Source organism: Leucopleurus acutus (assembly GCF_964270905.1).
Source record: "Leucopleurus acutus genome assembly, chromosome: X".
NCBI lineage: Eukaryota > Metazoa > Chordata > Mammalia > Artiodactyla > Delphinidae > Leucopleurus > Leucopleurus acutus.
The window spans coordinates 63,208,192-63,230,821 of NC_139148.1; the positions used below are offsets into that span (position 1 = coordinate 63,208,192).

The 22,630-nt window shown below is 36.2% G+C and overlaps 1 long non-coding RNA gene across 3 annotated transcripts in view; it reads left to right on the plus strand.

The window, feature by feature from the left end:
• Nucleotides 1–22,630, plus strand: part of LOC309978450 — a 71,756-nt gene that overhangs the window by 12,976 nt on the left and 36,150 nt on the right. For all 3 annotated transcript variants that reach the window (XR_014327126.1, XR_014327127.1, XR_014327128.1), the window contains exon 2: nucleotides 17,829–17,885. This is a non-coding gene — a long non-coding RNA (uncharacterized lncRNA). The remainder of the gene's footprint in view (nucleotides 1–17,828; nucleotides 17,886–22,630) is intronic.

Consider the following 22,630-nt stretch of genomic DNA (forward strand, 5'->3'; position numbering starts at 1 on the left):
TAGTTATTTTAGTGCTATAAATTTCCCCATTAGCACTGCTTTAGCTGTATCCCACAGATTTTGATGTATTATATTTTCTTTGTCTTTTAGTTCAGTGTCTTTAATTTTAATTTCCCTTTAGACTTTCTCTTTGATCTCTGTTATTTAGACATTTGTTGTTTAATTTTCAGTTATTTGGGAATTTTCCAGATATCTCTGTTATTGATTTCTAGTTTAATTTTATATTTTAGAGTGCACTTTATATTATTATTATTTAAACTCAGTGAGATTTGTTTTATAGACCAGAACATGATCTATCTTGGTAGTGTTACACATGTGTATTTTAGAAGAATATGTATTTTATTGTTATTGTTTGGTGTGTTCTATAATTATATCAAGTTGGTTGATAGTGTTGTTCATGCCTTCCATATTTGTTCTGGTTTTCTGACTGTATTATTAACTTTTTAGAGAGCAGTGTTGAAATCTCGAACTACTTTTGAATTTGCCTATATATCCTTTCACATCTATGATTTATTTATTTCACATCTATATATCCTTTCACACCTATGATTTATTATTAACTTTTTAGAGAGCAGTGTTGAAATCTCGAACTATTTTTTAATTTGCCTATATGTCTTTTCACATCTATGATTTATTGTCTTCTGTATTTTGAGAATCTGTTGTTAGGTGCATATGCATATGGGATTATTATATCTTTTGGGGGCTGTCACCCCTTTATCTTTTCATAATGTTCCTCTTTATTCTCTGATAATACTTCTTGTTCTGTTGTTTGATTCAAATTAGTATAGATTCTCATCTTTTTTCTTTGGTTAGTATTTCATGCTATGTCTTTCTTCATGTTTTACTTTTAATCTTTTTGTATATGTAAAGTTTGTGTGGGTGTGTGTTTCACAGTAAGTAGGTTGGTGGTTGGGTTTTTACGTCAGATAATTAGAGTAAATAGATAGGTGGGTTGGCTTGTGTTTTATCCCATATGACAATGTCTGTCTGTCTTCTTTTGGTGTTGTTTAGACCATTCCAATTTTAAAAATCAACTGTTTTTCAGATAAAACTTACATACCATTTAATTTGCTCATTTAACGTATACAATTAAATAATTTTTAGTAAATTTAATGAACTCTGCAACCATTACCATAATCACGTTTTATAACATTTTCACCATTCCAGTAACATCCCTCATAGTAGTTTACATTTAATCTCCGTTTCCACCTTTAACCCCAGGCAAACACCAATCTACTTTTGCTTCTACAGATTTGCCTTTTCTGGGTCTTTCATACAATTGGAATCATATAACTTGTAGTCTTTGTGTTTGATTTCTTTTACATAGGTTAATTATTTTGAAGTATTTCATTCAGTATCTCATTTGTTTGCACATAATGTTCAGTTGTACGAGTATACCAGTTTTTGTTTCTGTATTAAACACTTGAGAGTTTGGGTTGTTTCTGTTTTGTTGGCTATTATAAATTATGCTTCTGTGAACATTCACATGGAAATCTTTGTGTGAGTATCTTTTCATTTCTCTTATGTGTAAATTGTAGGATCATTTGGTAATTTATGTTTAACTTTCTAAGAAATTTCCAAATTCTCTTTCAAAGTAACTTTATCATACTATATTCCCACCAGCAATGTAGGAGGGTTAATGATTTTTACATTTCTGTCTACATGTTACTGCATTCTGTTGGAGTAAAATTGCATCTCATTGTGGTTTCAATTTGCATTTCCTTAATGACTAATGAATTAGGGAATTTTTCCTGTTTTTTTTTTTTTTTTTGGCTGCGCCCTGTGGCTTGCAGGATATTAGTTCCCGGATCAGGGATTGAACCCACACACTCAGCAGTGAAAGCGTGGAGTCCTAACCACTGCACCGCCAGGAAATTCCCTCCATGTTTTTTTATTAGCTTTTCATATATCTGTTTTGATGAAATGTCTATTTAAATATTTTGTCTGATTTTTAAGTGGATGTTTGCCTTCTCATTATTGAGTTATAACAGCTCTTGGTGTATTCTGGACACTAGTCTCTTACCAGATACATGATTGGCAAGTACAGTTGACCCTTAAACAGTGCAAGAGTTAGGAGCACCAATCCTCCAGGCAGTCAAAAATCCACATATTAAACTTTTGACTCCTCAAGAACTTAACCAGAAGATTTACCAATAAAATAAATAGTTGATTAATACATGTCTTATGTGATATATGTATTATATACTGTATTTTTATAATAAAGTAAGCTGGAGAAAAGAAAATGTTACTAGGAAAATCATAAGAAAAATACATTTACAGTACTCTACTGTATTTATCGAGATCATAAGCTTATGTCATCTGTTTACTAGATGTCTATCAGTACCTCCATCAGTATTATATGATACAAAGCATGTAGATGTTATACATATTACTAACACTAGATACCAAAAATGAAAAGATAATGTGAAAAAAGAAATTAACATATAGTTACAGGTGTAATCATTTATGCATTGACAATGAAGAAGCAGCAATATGATTGCTTTATGGTAGCCTAGTGTAATCAATATGATAGCCTATACAATACTGAATGAAGTGTTATAAAAATTTTATGGCATACAGTCATATTCATTATACAGTATTTTTTTCATAATACAGTATTGGAAACATCGTTCCATTAAAAAAAACACCTGTGATGACAAACTGATGCACAGTTTCTCTAATTACGAGAGAGAGGTATTCTGTACGGTGATGTAGTTCTTTAAAAGCAGAGTTAGAAAACAGTAAGAAAAGTAACCCCAAAATCTAGAACTAATAAGCAAGGATAAGAAGGATGCAGGATACATTTAGACTATACGAAAGTCAATTATTTTCTTTTTTCTCTTTATTCCTTTAAATCTTTTTTGTTTTGTTTTTTTAATTCTATTTTTTAATATATAGCATGTTCTTATTAGTTATTTTATATATATTAGTGTGTATGTGTCAATCCCAAGCTCCCAATTCATCCCACCACCACCATCACCACCCCTGCTTTTCCCCCTTGGTGTCCATACATTTGTTCTCTACATCTGTGTCTCTAGCCTTGTAAACCAGTTGATCTGTACCATTTTTCTAGATTCCATATACATGCATTAATATACGATATTTGTTTTACTCTTCTGACTTACTTCACTCTGTATGGCAGTCTCTAGGTCCATCCACTTCTCTACAAATGACCCAATTTTGTTCTTTTTTATGGCTGAGTAATATTCCATTGTATATATATACCACATCTTCTTTATCCATTCATCTGTCAATGGGCATTTAGGTTGCTTCCATGACCTGGCTATTGTAAATAGTGCTGCAGTGAACATTGGGGTGCATGTGTCTTTTTGAATTATGGCTTTCTCTGGGTATATGCCCAGGAGTGGGATTGCTGGGTCATATGGTAATTCTATTTTTAGTTTTTTAAGAAACCTCCATACTGTTCTCCATAGTGGCTGTATCAATTTACATTCCCCCCAACAGTGCAAGAGGGTTCCCTATTCTCCACATGCTCTCCAGCATTTGTTGTTTGTAGATTTTCTGATGATGCCCATTCTAACTGGTGTGAGGTGATACCTCATTGTAGTTTTGATTTGCATTTCTCTAATAATTAGTTATGTTGAGCAGCTTTTCATGTGCCTCTTACAATTATTTTCTTATATGCCAGCAATGAACAATTGGAATTTGTAATAAAAAAAAAATACCATTTCCAGTTGCACCAAACGAAAATGAAGTACTTAGGTGTAAATTTAACAAAATAAGTACAGGGTCTGTTGATGAAAAATATGTACAGGGTCTGTTGAGGTCAAAGAAGATCTAAATAAATGGAGAGATACTTTCTGTTCATGGATTGGAAAGCTCAAGATTGTTAAAATGTCAAATTTTCCTACCTTGAGCTGTAGATTCAATTCAATTTACATAAAAATTCCACCAGAATATTTTGTTGATATTCATAAGCTGATTCTAAACCTTTTATGGAAAGGCAAATTATCTATAACAAGTAACATAGTGCAGAAGAAGCACAGAGTTGGAGGGCTTATACCACTTGGTTTCAAGACTTACTGTAAAGCTATAGTTATGACAACAGCATGCTACTGGTAAAAGGATAGGCATATAGATCAATGGAACAGAATAGAGTTGAGAAACAACCCATACAAATATAGCAAACTAACCTTTGACAAAGGCAGAAAGGCTGTACAATGGTAAAAGGATAGTCTTTTCAACAAATGGTGCTAGAACAATTGTATGTCCACAGGTTAAAAAGTGAACCTATTTTGAGGCCCTCACCCTTCACAAAAATGAACTGAAAGTGGAACACAGACCTAAGTAGAAAATGGAAAACTGTAAGACTTCTAAAAGAAAATACAGGAGAATATGTGAATTCGGGTTTGGTGATGAGTTTTAGATATGATATCAAAAAAGAAATTGATAAGTAGGACTTTATTAAAATTAAAAATGTTTGCTCTGGAATTCCCTGGTGGTCCAGTGGTTAGGACTTGCACTTCCACTGCAGGGGGCCTGGGTTCGATCCCTGGTCAGGGAACTAAGATCCCATAAGCCGCGCAGCGTGTCCCAAAAATTTAAAAAAATGTTTGCGCCCATAAAACACTGTCAAGAGAATGAAAAGACAAAAACCATAGACTAGGAGAAAATTTTGCAAACCCCATATCTAATAAAGGACTTTAATATACAAAGAGCTCTTAAAACTCAACAATAAGGAAACAAAAAAACCAATTAAAAATTGGCCAGAAGATCTGGACAAACACCTCACCAAAGAAAATACAGATACGGCAAATGAGCAAATGAAAAGATGCTCATTTGCAATTACAGAAATTCAATGAAAAAAAAAGATATCCCTATACCCATAATAGAATGATTAAAAAAATTTTAAACCTATAAATACCAATTGCTGGCAAGAGGAAACTCATTTGTAGTGTATTTTTTAGTTTATTTTAAAATTGTTGCTCAAGAGATTATAATATGCATATTAACTTGAAATCATCTACTTTAGATTAATACTAAGTTATGTCGAACATTGTATGGAATCTTCCAATAATTCTTTTTTTGCACCCTCTCTCCTTTGTGCTGTAGCCATACAAATGAGGCCTTTACATGTTGTAACCCAACAATGCTGTTTTATACTTGTTTTGTATTTGTATCTTTTATGCACTTCTCATTTTTTTTTAGCATCTTTATTGGAGTATAGTTGCTCCACAATGGTGTGTTAGTTTCTGCTTTATAACAAAGTGAATCAGTTATACATATACATATGTTCCTGTATCTCTTCCCTCTTGTGTCTCCCTCCCTCCCACCCTCCCTATCCCACCCCTCTGGGTAGTCACAAAGCACTGAGCTGATCTCCTTGTATGCATTTCTCTTTTAAATCATTTTAGAAGAAAAGGGTAAAAAATATATTCTATCATTTATATTTACCCATGTAATAAGTTTTCCTGGCCCTGTTTATTTCTTTGTATGGATTTGAGTTAGTCATTTTTTTAAACAGACTTTACCTTTTTAGTGGAGTTTTAGGTTCATAACAAAATTGAAAACAAGGTACAGAGATTTCCCATATACCCCTTCCCCTACACATGCAATGTTGCCCCCATTATCAACATTTCCCACCAAAGTGGTACTTTTGCTACAACTGATAAACCTACATTAACACATCATCATCCAGGGACTTCCCTGGTCACACAGTGGTTAAGAATCTGCCTGCCAACGCAGGAGACACAGGTTCAGGCCCTGGTCTGGGAAGATCCCACGTGCCATGGAGCAACTAAGCCCGTGCACACAACTACTGAGCCTGTGCTCTGGAGTCTGTGAGCCACAACTATTGAGCTTACGTGCCACAAGTACTGAAGCCTGCGCACCTAGGGCCCATGCTCCACAACAAGAGAAACCTCCGCCATGAGAAGCCCGTGCACTGCAATGAAGAGTAGTAGCCCTCACTCGCCACAACTAGAGAAAGCCCGTGTGCAGCAACGAAGACTGAATGCAGCCAAAAATAAATAAATAATAAATTTATTAGGGAAAAAAACCACATCATCATTCAAATCCATAGTTTACATTGGGGTTCAGTGTACTGTTGTACATTATATGGGTTTGCACAAACTTATAATGACAATACATCCAAGATTAAACTGCTATACAGAATCTCTGCCCTAAAAATCCACTGTACTTTCCCTGTTTATCTCTCCCTCCATCCCCTAACCTCTGGCCACCACTGATCTTTTTACTGTCTCTATAGTTTTGTCTTGAATGATGGTTTTTTTCCCTTAGTTTTTCACCTTACTTTGGAGTTTCTGTCAACCTATGTTCGAGTTTCCTGATTAGTCATTTGTGTTGAGCCTACTTATGAGCCCATTAAAGGCATTCTTTGGGCTTCCCTGGTGGCTCAGTGGTTGAGAGTCCGCCTGCTGATGCAGGGGACACGGGTTCGTGCCCTGGTCCGGGAAGATCCCACATGCCACGGAGTGGCTGGGCCCGTGAGCCATGGCCGCTGAGCCTGCGCGTCCGGAGCCTGTGCGCCACAACGGAAGAGGCCACAACAGTGAGAGGCCCGTGTACCGCAAAAACAAACAAACAAAAACAAATAAGCAAAAGGCATTCTTCATTTCTGCGTTTTAAATTTCTACCATTTTCTGGGCTTCCCTGGTGGCGCAGTGGTTGAGAGTCCGCCTGCCGATGCAGGGGACACGGGTTCGTGCCCCGGTCCGGGAAGATCCCACATGCCGCGGAGCGGTTGGGCCGGTGAGCTATGGCCGCTGAGCCTGCGCGTCCGGAACCTGTGCTCCGCAACGGGAGAGGCCACAACAGTGAGAGAGGCCCGCGTACCACAAAAAAAAAAAAAAAAAAAAAAAAAATTTCTACCATTTTTATATGATTCCTTCTTATAGTTTCTACCTGTCTTCTGATATTACCTACGTGATCTCGTCTGTTGCCTACGTTTCAAACGTATTATCCTAGTTATTTAAAATTCTCTGTTAGTTCCCACATCTCATATCCGAGTCTGGTTTTGAAGATTGCACTTTTTCAGACTGTTTTTTATCACATTATTTTTGTTTACATTATAATTTTTGTTGATAGACGTTATATAAGATAGTAGATACTGAAGTATATATTTTTTATTCTTTGAGAAAAACATACCTTTCTTTTGTCTAGGCTATTAATGTGGAATTTTGTATCCAATTAGTGAGAATTGGGTTGGTTTTGAAGCTTGTTGCTATGGTTTCCCTCAGTGCACCAGAGATTTTGAACCATGTAATGATACTTTGTTTTCATGTCCCTGCTTGGCTTTGGGTTTCTTTCTTTGCAATGCTTCCCAGAGAGGGTCTGTCTCCTTCAGTTTTCCCCTGTGTATTATTTTAATTTTAAGCCGGCACTGTGATTCTGGGTCTTAGAGTATGGCCTTCACAAGTCTTCTTGCACCTTCATATTTAATGCTGTTCCCAGCTTGTATTCCTGTTCCTCCTCCAGGGCTAAAGCTTTGTTTTTTCTCCCTTACCCAGATGTAGTTGGTTTCCACCACTGGGTTTCCCCACGTTGTGCATTTAGGCTTTTGTTCCTTAGGGGAGATAGGCCTGGTATTAATTTTTGTCTGCCCTCTATTCCTCTACCCAGTTCTTCAGGCCACAAGTTTTAGTGATCATACTTTGAGATTAAGTACTTTTTCTTTGGTAAGAGAGATAGGAGAGATGCTTCTGGGCAGGATTTCAGCCATAGTTGCTGCTCCCCTTCCCCCGATAGCACAGAGGGAATCTTTCTCTCTGATCTTCCTTGTGGCCATCTGTTGATAAAACTGCAGGCCAGTACAGCCTGACCCTTGTTTTTGAAACCTTGAGGGGCTTCTCCTTCTTGTGGAATCCCATACTTGGCCATTAGCAGTTTATTATAATTTTTAGTTTAATATTCCTACCTGCTTTTATATGACTTTCTGTGGCATTCGTTCCAGTAATCAATTGCTCATTCTATCTTTCCCTGTAGGCACCTTCCTTTCTCTAAATTTCTTTATAATTCTTTGCCACAATGGCTTAACTTCTGAGGTCAAGAAAATCAAGTTGTCAAGCTTTTGTCTTCTCTTAAGGAACATAGTGATGCTTTTTCTAACTTCCTACATGTCTGACCTTTGTTGTCTTTGTTAATTTTGTTTGTTGATGTTTTTCATTTTTTTCTTTTGCATTATTTGACCATTTTTTTTAGTATTGCATTTTAAAGTTCTTTTTTAAACTTTTGGTTGCATCTCTTAAATTTGCTTTGCTGTTGTGGTTGCTGTAGGGATTACACTATACATACCTAGCAATCACCTAACAGTTTGTATAGATTTTGTGTTTTACCACTTCAAGTGAAACACAGAAGCCTTAACATTCATATAGATCTCTTTATACCCCCAGTGGTTTTTTTAATAGTTGCCATGTGTCTTACATTTATATATTTTGAAGGCCCACCAGACTGTGTTATGATTCCTTTCATATTTTAGAGTCTTACATATTTTAAAGAATTTAGGAGGAGAAAAATAATCTGTTAGTTATTTACCAGTTCCATTGTTCTTCCTTCATTCCTAAAGATCCTAGCTCCCTCTGGACATTATTTACCTTCAAGAGTAAATAGCTCTCTATCATTTCATCTCAATGCTGCTTGAGATGAATTCTCTTCATTTTCCTGCATCTAAGAATGTGTTCATTTCACCTTCATTCCTAAAGGACGTTTTCACTGGATAAAGAGGTGTTAGATAATGAAACCATTATTTACTTCTTCTTTCAGCACTTTAAATAAAGGTGTTTTTCTACTATGTCCTCCATCGTTTCTGAAGAGAAATTTGCAGTTGTTTGAATCATTGTTTCCCCTTAAGGAATGTGTTGTTTTTTGTAGCTGCTTGCAAATTTTTTCTTTATTTTTTAGCAGTTTGACTAATATTTTTGGGTGTGTTTTTCTTTCGGTTTATCTTGTTTGGGTTTGCTGAGGTGGTTGAATATGTGGATTTATCTTTCATCAAATTTGGGAAGTTTTTGGCTGATATTCCTATGAACATTATTTGCCTGCGCAATATTTATCTCTTTCTGGCATTCTGAAGACTTGTATGCTAGGCATTTTTATAGTGCCCTATAGGTCCTGAGTGTATGTTTTGTTTCAACCTTTTTTGTTGTTCTGTTGCTCAGAACAGTAATTTCTGTTGATCTGTCTTCAAATTCAAATTCAGTGACTTTTTCTTCCTGTCTCTATTCTGCTATTGAGATCTCAAGTGAATTTTTTTTATTGTAGATGATGTATTTTTTAGTTAAAAATTTTCAATTTGGTTCTTTTTAAGCATTATTGAGGTATAATATCATACCATAAAAATTAGTCATTGCATTTACTTATTTTCAGTAAATTTGTATAGTGTGCAGCTCTCACCACAATCCAGCTTTAGGACATTTCACTATTTCAAAAAATTCCCTCAAGCCTGTTTATATTCAGTCCTGTTCCTGTCCTCAGCCCCAGGCTACCACTGATCTGTCTAAAATTAACCTTTTCTGGATATTTCATATAAGTGAAATCGTATAATATTTATTATACTGAGTTTGATCCCCCTTCACTTATTAAAATCTCTCTTCTTTTTTTTTGGCCGCCCTGCACAGCTTGCAAGATCTTAGTTCCCCAACACCAGGGATTGAACCTGGGACCATGACAGTGAAAGTGCCGAGTCCTAACCACTGGACCACCAGGGAGTTCCCAAAATCTTTCTGAGGTTTATCCTTGTGGTAGCATATATCAGTATTTTAGTTCTTTTTTAGAGCTGAATATTATTCAATTTTATAAATATACTACATTTTTGTTTTTCCATTTAGCACTTGACAGAAAGTTAAATTGTTTCCCCTTTTTGTTTTTCTTTTGACTATTAATAAATGCTGCTGTGAACATTGATGTACATATTCTTGTATGTTTTCATTTCTCTTGTGTAGATTTTTTGGAGTGGATTACCTGGGTCATAGGGTAAGTATTTATTTAGCTTTTAAAGAAGCTGCCAAATTGTTTTCCACAGTGGCTGTGCTATTTTACATTCCCACCTATAATATATGAGAGTTCACATTTCTCCACATCCTCATCGTCACTTGTTGCTCCCCGTCTTTTTGGTTATAGCCATTTTAGTTTGTGTGAAGTGGTATTTTGTTGTGGTTTTATTTTGCATTTCCTTAAACTCTAATGAGCTTGAGCATCTTTTCATTTGCTTATTGCTCATTCATATGTATTTGAAGGAATAACATTTAAATCTTTTCCATTTCTAATGTTTTTCTTATTGCATTGTAAGAGTTCTTTATATCTACAGAGTTTGGACACAAAGTTATCAAAAATATGATTTTCAAATATTTTCTCCCACTGGGTGGCTTGTCTTTTCATTTCCTATAGTGTCTATCTGAAGCACTAAAATTTTTAATTTTGATGAAGTCCAATATATCAGTTATTTTCTGTATCTAACCTTTTATCAGTGTTGTACTGTCTTGATTACTGTAAATTTAAAGTAAGTTTTAAAATCTGGTAATGAAAGACCTAATACTTTTGTTTTTCAAAATTGTTTCTGGTATTCTGCATTTTTTGCCTTTAGGATCATTTGCCATTTTCCACACACACACACACACACACAAAACCCTGTTGGGATTTTGATAGAGATTGCATTGACTTTATAGAGCAGTGTGGTGAGTGTTGTCTTCATAATAATATTGCATGTTCCAATCCATGAATGTAGATTTCCATAAATTTCTTTCCATTTATATATCTCAATTTCTCCAAGAAGTGTTTTGTAGTTTTTAATGTATAAATCTTTTCTTTTGTTAAATGTATTCCTAAATGTTTTATTCTTTTTGATGCTATTCAGAATGGAGGTCTCTTAATTTCATTTTTGGATGGTTTATTGTAGTGTAGAAATACAATTGATTTTGGGGTTTAAATCCTGTATCCTATTGCTTCCTAAATTTCTTTGTTAGTTGTGTAGTTTTATTATGGATTCCTTAGGATTTTCTACATATAGGATTATTTCACCTGCAAATAAGGGCAGTTTTACTTCTTTCTTTCTAATCTCATCTTCTTTAATTTTTTCCCCTTATTTACTGCCTAGAACTCCCAATACAGTGTTGAATAGAAGTGGTAGGAATGGGCATTCAGTCCTTCACCATTAAGCATGGTAGTAACTATAGGTTTTTGTTTTGTAGATTTCCTTTATTAGGTTAAATCAGTTTCTTTTCATTCTTAGTTTTTTGAGTTTTAAAGTCTTGAATGAGCTTGGAATTTAGTCAGGTGCTATTTTTGTGTTCATTGAGATGATTATGTGGTTTTTCTTTTGGAATTCAATGTATTTAACTACATTTATTTTTGAATTATGAAACAGGCTTGTATTTCTGGGATAAACCTTACTTTGTCAAGATACATTACTCTGTTTATATGTTGTTAGATTAGATTTGCTAAAATTTTGTTAATTGTTGCATTTACTTTCATGAGGGATATTAGTTTGTAGTTTTCTTATGTCTTTGTGAGGTTTTAGTATCAGCCTGATTGTGGCCTAATTCATTAAACTGAGTTGGAGTGTAATACTTCTTCAGTTTTCTGAAATAATGTTTGAAGAATCCATATTATTTCATCCTTACATGTTTAGTAGAATTCACCAGTGAATTCATCTTAGCCTGATGTTTTCTTTTGGGGAAGATTTTTAACATTTATTGTAATATCTTTAGGTTATATACATATATTTGAGTGAGCTTTGATAGTGTGCATCTTTTAAAGAATATGCCCATTTCACTTCAGTCATTGAATTTATTGACATGAAGTTCATAAAATTCACTTATCATTTTTTTATATCTATGTAACCGGGTGATGTCACCTTTCTCATTTGTGGTAATGCTGTCATGCCTTCTCTTTTTCTCTCTGTTTTCTCATCAGCCTGGCTAGAGGTTTATCAATTTTATTAATCTTCTCAAAGATCTACATTTTGGTTTCATTTATTTTCCTTATTTTATGTTATCAGTTCATTGATTTTTTTTTTTTAGGCTGATTTTTTTTTTCCTGCTTATTACCTCTAGTTTAATTTGCTCTTTTTCTAGTTTCTTAAGGTCAGGTCACTGAGTCAAGACTTTTCTCTCTCACATAGGGATTTTATGCTGTTTTCTCCTATGTACATCTTTGGTGACTTCCCACAAATTTTGATATAGTTTTAATTTTATGTTCAAAATACTTTCTAATTTCCATATTGATTTCTTCTTTGATCCATGAGTGTGCTATTTAGTTTGCATACATTTGGGGGATATTGGGGGATATTCCAGAGATCTTTCTGGATTATTATCTATTTTAATTCTCTTATAGTCAAAGAATATGCTTTATATGATTTGCATTATTTTAAATTTACTTAAGATTGTTTTATGGCCCTGGTTATGATTTATCTTAAAAATGCTCAGTGTGTGCTTAAAAAAGAATGTGTGTCCGCTGTTGGCTGAAGTGTTATATAAACATCAGCCAGGTCAAGTTAGTTGATTGAGTTGTTCAGTCTCTATCTTTACTGATTTTCTGTCCACTTTTTCTACCAATTATGGTGAGAAATATATTGAAATCTTTAAATATAATTGCAGTCAATCTGTTTCTCCTTGAAGTTCTATTAATTTTTGCTGAATTTATTTTGAGGCTCTGCATAGACTTTTGGCATTATGTCTTTCTTAACCCTTTTATCATTACGAGATGAACTTCATCTGTGGTAATATTCTTTGGTCAGAAATCTGCTTTGTCTGCCCCAAAAGGCCTTGGTTTCTAGCAAATTAAGCCATGAAGAAAAAAAAAACTTGGAGAAAATGAGAATATGATCCAAATGATTGTTGACACTAAACTTGTTCAGGCAAGGTTAAGAGTGCAAGAAGTAGGAGAGTTGATGAAAATGTGAGGACTTTAAATTTTTTAATATCTCTGAAAATTCACTTTTTTTTCACTTGAGAAAATTACAGCCTCCAACTAAGGCAGAAACTTTTGAATTCTTTTTAAAGATAAATTTAAGTTTTAAAATAACTTTTATGGTAAAATACACCACAAACAGAATTTGAAAGAAAACTAATTTGTATTGCACGCAAAAGGTAAAGGGTTTCTATCTCTGCTATTCCAAAGAGTTAGTAAGAAAAATAGTAGATTAGTGGATAAAAGATACGAATGGAAATGCCTATCCGAATCAATAATAAGCATAGAAAATATACTGAAGGAAATGCAAGTTATAAGTGCAATATCCTTTCTTATCTGCTAGATTGGTATAAAACTAAATAGACAACTACTATTGGCAGTGATGGGCAAAGGATACTTTTGTATGTTGGTTGTGGAACTGGAGCTGTGAATTGTCACTCTCTTTTTTTGGATCTGTAGGACCTTCCATACAGGAAGCCAAGCTCTTCTACTTTCTGGAGAGCACATTTCTTGCCTAGATATCACAGCAGTGGCTTTGAGTTCTGTCTTTGTTTCTGGTATCTGAGGAATTTCTTCTCTTCTCTTTGATCTTTCTTATGTACTTTTGTCAGTGTGTTCTATTTTATCCAGCATTTCTACTTTGAGTTGGGTGAGGGGAGGTTTCCCATAGCATTCTTAAGTTCACCATAGTGACTGGAATTCATCTAAAAAATTGTCACCAAATTTGTTACCATATCACTCAAAGAGAGAGGTTGTCTTTCAAGTATTAAGGAGACAGGCAGAAATAATTAAATATAAAATTACTCATGGAATTAGCATTCATGAACCTTTCTTGAAAAAGGTATTTAACAGTGAAATATAGTCAACCATGAAGTAAATAAAAATTCATATAAGGCAAGTCAAGGAAAATTTAAAACTAAAGCTTTTTCTCTGCCCTTTGGCCTCTTGTCTCCCCTCTATTGTGCATTGTGTATTTGCATTATGCATCGACCAAACCTCCCTGTCAGCAGAAATACCTGCTCAACCATAAAGAGCAACATTCTCCTAGCACCAACAAGACAACTCCTTAAAAGATAGCATTCCTTCTTAATCTTGTAAGGAGTCACAATGACCCACCATTTTGTACTTGCAGATCTGAATTGTGCAATCTATCTGTGGCATTTAATGTACAGCTTTCTGTCTCAAAAAAACTGCTTTGACCTCTAATGGGTGGAACAGTTCTCAGATCTTTCTGAGAGGCTGTTCCTCGGTTATAATCCTCAATTTGGCTCGAATAAAATTTTCCTTTTCTTTCAATAGATTGACTGTTGATTAATTTTTTGTCAATTACAGGAATAGAATTAACTGTTATAAAAGGGCTGGTGGTAAACATTGAATCCATGGTAAATGTTGAACTAGAGGAAAAACTGAGGGAGTAACGTTACACAACAAAATGTGTTATAAGCCCTGAAAGTAGAAATACACCAGCCACAGAAATTTGTCATTTTATGAGTTGTAGAAGTAATTATCCTCATTCTTTTATTCTCATTCTTCATTGTATGGTGTCAATACTTTAAAATTAACATGTGGTAAGAATATATATAATGTTTTACATGCTAATGATTTTTCATCCAAAAAAAACATTAGGGTGTCATTTTGTAAGTTATATTTCTTGTGAAATAGCATGTGCAATTCAGCAAGTCCTTCACTGTCATTTTTCTTTCTCTCCTCTTTAAAACAAGTAAAATAAAATTGAACTATTTAAAATAAAAGCTCATATAATCCCATTTTAAAACTTTGAGGTATAGTTCACATATATTAAAATGCATTATCGGGAAGAAAGAAATTTTCCTCTATCCTTACAGGAAGCCTTTCCTCTATCCTTACTAGACCTCTGGCTGGTCTAGTAATTAGATTGACATGATTTACAGGAGATTAACAGAAGAAAAATCAAACAAAAGTTTAATAACATGTATACATGGGGCAGACCCAGGAATGTTGAGTAACTTGCCAAAATGGCTGAAGCCTTCACCTTAAATACCATCTTTAGCTAAAGACAAAAGAGGGTGTTGGGGGTAGTGGTTTGGGACTTCAAAGGGAAGGAAGGCAATTCACATGGAGATGGAAAAGCAAGGGTCTGGTATATAAATGCAGAGACAACCTGACACAGAGTGGACTCTTGATCTCTAGGCCCTGCTAAGTTTCCTCCCACCACAGCTAGTTCATATTATTTGCAGATATCTTTGGTGATAGCTCTATTCCAGGAACAGGCCCTTGATCTAAATTCTTTAGATAGTTTCAGGGTAAGTATAATGACAGTCTTCCAGAGTCTTCTGTTATTTAAAAATAATCAGCCTAAATTAATCCTCATGCCAAAGAGAAACATTTTGGGGTGGCGAATTTTGCACCCCTAAAGCATTGTAACCCTTCCATTTCCATCACCTGTGAAAGTTTCCTTGTGCCCCTTTCCAGTCAGTTCTGTAAGCAACGGCACCAAAAACGGAGGAGAGCTTAAACAAGCTTTATTTAGGAACGCTCCCGGGCGAGGTTCACTGGTCTGAGAGAAAGGGGCCAGAGAAGTCGCGCGCTGGTGCAGGCACGAACAAAATTTATAGGGGTGGACGCAGGGGAGGCGCTTGCTGTGTGAGGCAGCCCTTTTTTGGTAATCTCTCGGGTGTTGTGGCAATGTCAGGTGTCGGTTGCATCAGCCTCAGAGCCGTTGGTTCTGCCCCTTGGGGAGCGGGAAGACCGGGGCCGAGTGGGAAGTCCTGGGCCTGCAATGTCAGGTGTCATCGGTTGTATCAGCCACTTTGGCGGGGGTTCCGTCTGGCTCCCTGGGCCCTTCCCTGGACCTGCTGGCCTTACAAGTTCACCACTCCTTAGCAGCCACTTTGTGATTTAATCCTAGGTTAATGAAATTGTTGGTAACTATGTTTTTAATCTACTTATATTTTTCTTTTTAATTTTATTTTTTGTACATTTTTATTTTAGTTTTATTGAGATATAATGGACATATAGCACTGTATAAGTTTAAGGCATACAACATAATGATTAGACTTAACATGCATCATTAAATGATTACCACAATAAGTTTAGTGAATATCCATATTTCATATAGATGCAAAATTAAAGAAATAGAAAAAAAATTTTTTCTTGTGATGAGGACTCTTAGGATTTACTCTTAACAACTTCTATCCATAACATACATCACTGTTAATTTATCATGTTGTACATTACATCCCTAGTACTTATTTATCTTATAACGAGAAGTTTGTAACTTTTGACTGTCTTCATCCAAACCCCACCCCCCCCACCCATCTCTCGTAACCACAAATCTGATGCATTTTTCTATGAGTTACTTTGTTTTTGAAGTATAATTGACCCACAGTACTATGTTAGTTCCTGTTGTACAACATACTGATTTGATATTTCTGTATATTTCAAAATGATCTTCACGATAAATCTAGTTACCATCTATCACCATTCAAAGGTATTACATAATTATTGGCTGTATTTCCCACACTGTACATTTTATAGCAGTGACTCATTTATCATGCAACTCTTAATCCCCCTCACTGATTTCTCTCCTCTCACTCCCTCCCCTCTGGCAACCATCTGTTCTCTGTATTTATGTTTCTGTATTATGTTTGTTCATTTGTTTTGGTTTTTAGATTTCACTTAGAATAATACTCTCTAGGTCAAGATTTCATTCTTTTTTATGGCTAAGTAATATTCCACTGTGTGTGTGTGTGTGTGTGTGTGTGTGTGTGTGTGTGTGTGTGTGTATCCCACATCTTCTTTATCCATTCATCTATTGAAGAGCCCAGGGTGTCCCAAACCTGGTGTCAGCCAGCTGGTGAGCAGGCTGGATCCTAGGGCAGCTGACTGAGGGGTCCACAGTGTCTCAGAGCTGGTGTTGGCCTGCTGGTGGGTGGGGCCAGGTCCCAGGAATCCTGGGACTAGTGCCAGTCCATTGGTGGGCAGAGCTGGGTCCCAAGGTTTTTGACTGCAGGGCCCTGGGGAATCCTGGAGCTGATGTCAGCCCCTCTGGTGGATGGGGCTGGGACCTAGGGGGTCCCTGGGTTGACACCAGCCTCCTGGTAGGTGTGGTGGGTCTTGACACTGGTAGACCATGGGTCTGTGGTGGTCCTAGCGCTGGTGTCTGCCCACTGGTGGGCACCACCAGGGTCAAGGGGGTTCCGGGGTTGGTGCCCACCCACTGGTATGTGCAGCCAGGGCCCAGGGTGTCCTGGGGCTAATGCCAGCCTGCTGGTAGGCAGAGCCAGGTCCTGATGTCTCTGGCTGCAGGGCCCTGGGGGTCCCAGAGTTGGTGTCTGCCCACTGGTAGGCGGACTGGGTCTTAATGGCTGGCTGTAGGCCCTCAGAGGTCCCTGGGCTAGTGCTGGTGCATTGGTGGTAGCCCATGTCTGAGGGTGGCTGGTGCTCAAGGGGTCCTAAGGCAGCTGGTCTGCTGGTGGGTGGGTCTGTGTTCCCATGTGAGTAGCTGCTTGACCTAAAGCATCCCAGAAGTGATGCCGACAGGCTGGTGGGTGGGGCCAGTTCCATCCCTAATAAGCTAGAGGGAAGATTCCAAAATGGCGTTTTCCAGCACCAGTATCCTCCTGATAGAATGAGCTCCCCAAAATGGCTGCTGCCAGCATCTGTGTCCTCAGGGTGAGCTCCAGTTGCCTCCTGCCTCTCGTAGAGCCTCTCCAAGATCAGCAGGACGGTCTGATCCAGGCTTCTTTCAAATTACTGCTTCTTCCCAGGGTCTCAGAGTGTGTGAGATTTGGGGTGTGCCCTTTAAGAGTGGAGTCTCTTTTCTATCCTCTGGTTCTCCTGAAAGTAAGTCATCTAAATTTTTTAAATGAAATATTTCAAACGGAATATATTGGCAATGAGAAACTGAGTGCTTGTTACTACTACCCTGCTTTAACAGATCTTAAATGTTATATTTGTTTCAGATTTTTAAAAACTTTAAACAGTACAGTTGAAGCCCCCCTCTTCATCACATGCCACAAGTAAGTCCTATTCTGAAGTTGTATATCCTTACCATGTGTTTTTTTTAATACTTTTACTGCTTAGTTATATAGTAATGGTTTTTCCATGCTATTAAACTTTATTAAAATTCTATCATATTTTATGTATTCTACAACTTTGGTTTTTTTCACTCATTTTTGAGATACGGGATATTCAGCCACTATGGAGTGGTATAGCCATAGTAGTTATTTACAATGTCTTTTCTGGTTGGTGCCATACTAGTTGTTAAGTATTTTTAATATCTTACCCTGGGATTTATCTATATTGATAAATATATTAATCTAGCCAATTCATTTCAATTACTGTACCATAGTCCACTTGGTGAAAATACAATGGATCTGTTAGCCTATTGATGGATGTTTAGGTTGTTTCCAGTTATTTACTATTAAATACAAAGCTGCAGTAAAATCTTTAGAGGACTTCTTACGCACATATGAGAATTTCTTTAGTGTTTTTATTAAAGTGAAATTATGTGTATGTAAAGTGAAATATGTGTTACTCTCCAGAGTGATTGTTCCAATTTACGCTCTCACCAAAGAGTATGAGAATATTTGTTTCTCAGTAACATTTTCTTTCCTCTCCTTATCCCTTTCCCCCCTGCTTATGCTTTTCAGCACTTTTGTTATTATTTCTTTAAAAAATTTGCCAACATGATGGATATGAAATTATATCTTGTGCTTTAATTTGCGTTTCACTAATTATTGGTGATGTTGAAGATCTTTTCATAGGCTTATTAATGATTCTGGTTTCCTTTTCTTAAGTTTCTTTTCACATCATTTACTGTTATCTATTGGATTGTTTTGTCTTTTAATTTTGTTAATTGATTTGCGACAGTATTGTTTTTAATATTCTGGATAAAAATTTACAGTAGTTTTTAAGAAATGTTATGGATGTCATTCCTTTTTTAAAAATTTTTCATTCAAAAATATTTTTAAACTTATGGAAACTTACCAAAATAATATAAGGAACACATGTATTCTCTTATCAAGATTTGTCTATTGTTTACATTTTCCACTACTAGTTTTACCTTTTGTGCTCCTCCCTCTTCACTCTGTATAAATAGTTTTTTTTTTCTAGAACATTTTGCCCTTTACCCCTAAATACTTCAGTGGATACTTTCTAAGAATAGGGTTGTTTTTGTTTTTTTTTTATAACCATAATACATTTGTCTACCTCATTTGTCTAAACTATCCTTCATATTTCATAACAATGTTCTTTATAGCATTTTTACCCCATGTAGTCCTGGATCCAGCCTAGAGATAAATATTATACTTAGGTGTGCCAGTTTATTTTCCTAGGAAGGGCTTATCCCACGTCACACATCATTTATTAAGATTCCCCCAACGTTGCTGCCACTCATTGATCCCTACCTTGCCTGAACTCTTACAACAGTCAGACTAAAAACTTTGTTTTAGCGTTTAACTATACAAGGTAGTGCCATGAAGAAAGCATAGACTTTGCTGACAGCCAAGAGAATGCTGGAGTTCTCTCAGAGTAAATTGACCAGCTGAAGAAATCAGACCAGTATTTACAGTTGGGAATCTCCATTGAAATGACCCAACCATGTCATTCTACCACGAAGAACAAAGATTAACAAGCCCCACCTATATACCTAAAACTTCCAATCAGCTTTTCATTCCAGTCCCTTAGATATGAACAGACAACCATGGATCAGTCCACATTTGAAGAAAATCTTTAAGCAGAAAGGCAGAGACCAAAATGAACAAACCAACAGCAAGGAATTAAAGACAAACAAACAATGCAGAGAACAGAAGAAAATGTTTTAATTATAATAAATTCCTTTAGAGAGATGAGAGAAAACTTTGCATCCATGAAACAATAAAATGCCAGGACTTCCCAGGTGGCGCAGTGGTTAAGAATCCACTTTCCCATGCAGGGGACACAGGTTTGATCCCTGGTCCGGGAAAATCCCACATGCCGCAGAGCAACTAAGCCCGTGTGCCGCAACTACTGAAGCCCACGCACTCTAGGGCCCTTGCTCCGCAACAAGCATAGCCACCGCAATGAGAAGCCCGTGCACTGCAACGAAGAGTAGCCCCCGCTCGCTGCAACTAGAGAAAGCGTGCACGCAGCAACAAAGACCCAGCTCAGCCAAAAAAAAAAAAGCCATGTAAAGGAATATTTAAAGGACCAAAATGAGCTCTTAGAAATTAAAAACATGATAACATAAATGAAAAAGTCCATAAGTGGATTGAAAGATAAACCAAGGAAATGTCCCAGATAGTAGAACAAAAAGACAAAGCTATGAAAATAAGAGAGAAAAGTTAAGAAAATTAGTGGATTAGAACAGGATATCTAACATCCAAATAAAGGAGAGAGAGCAGAGAATATGGAGGAAAGGAAAATATTAAAATAATTTTTAAAATTTTCTCAGAAATGTCAGATGTGCATTTTCAAACTGTATCAGCGCACTAAGTGCCCAGCATAGTGGAAAAGAAAGACCAACAGCAAGGGACATAATTGACATTTCAGAACAATGGGAATCAAAAGAAGATCATAATAACTTGCATGGGGGGTGCAGGGGGGAACCATGTTGCATGAAAAGAACAAGAATAAATATATCTTTGAACTTGCCAGTAAAAACACTGGAAGCTGAAGGATAATGAAGTAAACAATTTGAAAATATTTTTAACCTAGAATGTTATACTCAACCAAATAATCAAGTGTGAGAGCAAAACAGCTCATTTTCAGACACACAAGTTCAAAAAAATTGTATCTCTTACACACCCTTTCTCAGAAAGCAAATGGAGGCTGTGTCACACCAAAACAAGGCAGTTAATTACAAGAGAGCAACGTGGAATCTCGAAAACAGGAAACAAACATGGGGGTATAATGCAAAACAGGACATTTCTGTTGGGAATGTGAAATGGTACAGCTACTGTAGAAAACTATATGGCAGTTCCTTAAAAAATTAAGCAGAATTGCCATATGATCCAGCAATTTCACTTCTAGATATAGTTTCAGAATAAGTGAAAGCAGAGACAGGTATTTGCACACCAATATTCATAGCAGCATTATTCACAATAGCCAAAAGGTTGAAACAACCTAAAAATTCATCAACAGGTGAATGGATAAAACAAAATATCATGTATACATACAAGGGAATATTAGTCTTAAAAAGGAATGAAATTCTGATACATACTACAACATGGATAAACCTTGAAAATATTATGCTAAGTGAAACGAGCCAGCCACAAAATGGCAAATACTGTATGATTCTACTTATATGTGGTACGTAGAATAGTCAGATTTATAGATACAGAAGGTAGCATAGTGGTCTGGGGGTGGGGGGCTGGTGAGGGAGAATAAGAATCATTGTTTAATTGGTGCAGTGTTTCAGTTTGGGATGATGAGATGGATGGTGGTGATGGTTGGCCAAAAATGTGAATGTACTTAATGTCACTGAATTGTACATTTTTAAATGGCTGAAATAATAAATTTTATGTTATGTTTTTTATACCAAAAAATATATTATACTTAGTCGTCATGTCTTTGTAGCCTTCTTTAATCTGCAGCATTTCCACAACCTTGTAAAACTGTAGTACAGTATGGCAACCAGAATATTCACATTGTTGATCATTCCATCACAGTGTAGTGAGATATTTTGAGATCATGAAAATATCTTGCACCCTATCAAAATATCCCCCTGGACTTAGCCTTTATCCTTGCCCATTCTTTACTGTGAATGTTTTGCAACTCTAGTACTTCCTCCAGATTTACCAGTCAAGCCTCAGCATAATACTTACTATAAGCACAAGACCTACCTTCTCTCTGATTTATTTATTATTATGAGGGATTGAAATTCTTAGCTTTTTTCAATGGTTAATAATTCATTTTGTTTCTTAATTATTTTTTTGCTCAAAATGTTCTAGACATGGCCCATGGGAGCCCCTTAAAACTGTTTCTTATGTGCTTGTAATATGTCCCCAACATTTATTTGAACATTTCCTTACTTTTGTCATCATAAGACTCATACCTATCCTGCCTCATCCTGCAATTGTCTCTTTCTTCTAGGAGCCTTGGCTCCTTTTAGTGGAGGAATAGTATTTACAAACCAAGATCTCGGTGCTTGGTTGCTCATTGCTCCTGAGCTCTTTTCTTGTTAGCCCTTCCTACAGAGCTAGGAAGTACATACATATATATACACAGATACACAGATATATATATACTAAACATATACATATTTTATTTCTGTGTGGGTTCATACTGTACCTTCAGTTCTAATCCATCCCTATAGTGTTCTTTCTTGATTTTCCCCATTCTATAATTATCTCTTCCTTCTATGCACAGTGGGAAAACTGGCTCCCAGTAACATCAAAAATATTTACGCAATTGTGCGGTCTTACAATGTATCTAAAGTATTTTCAAAATTGCTTCACCCAAAAGCCAATAAACAAACCCACTAAGAATAGTTAAGGGTTTATTTTCACTACTGCTCCTCGCCCCCTGACACCCCCGCATCCCCCAAGACTGAGGGTATACTGTCAGATATTGTGTTTATAAGATACTTGAATGCATCCTTTCTTCTTCCCTCCCTCCCTTCTTTCCATTCTTCCCCTTTCCTTGCCTATTTCCCTGCCCCTTCCTCTTTCTCTTTTTCCCATCCCATTTGCTTCCTTTTCTTCTCTCCATATGGTTATGGTGTAAACACAGAATGTAACTATGTTCATTTGTTTAGTTTTAGTTTTCCTTCCATCACGTTCTT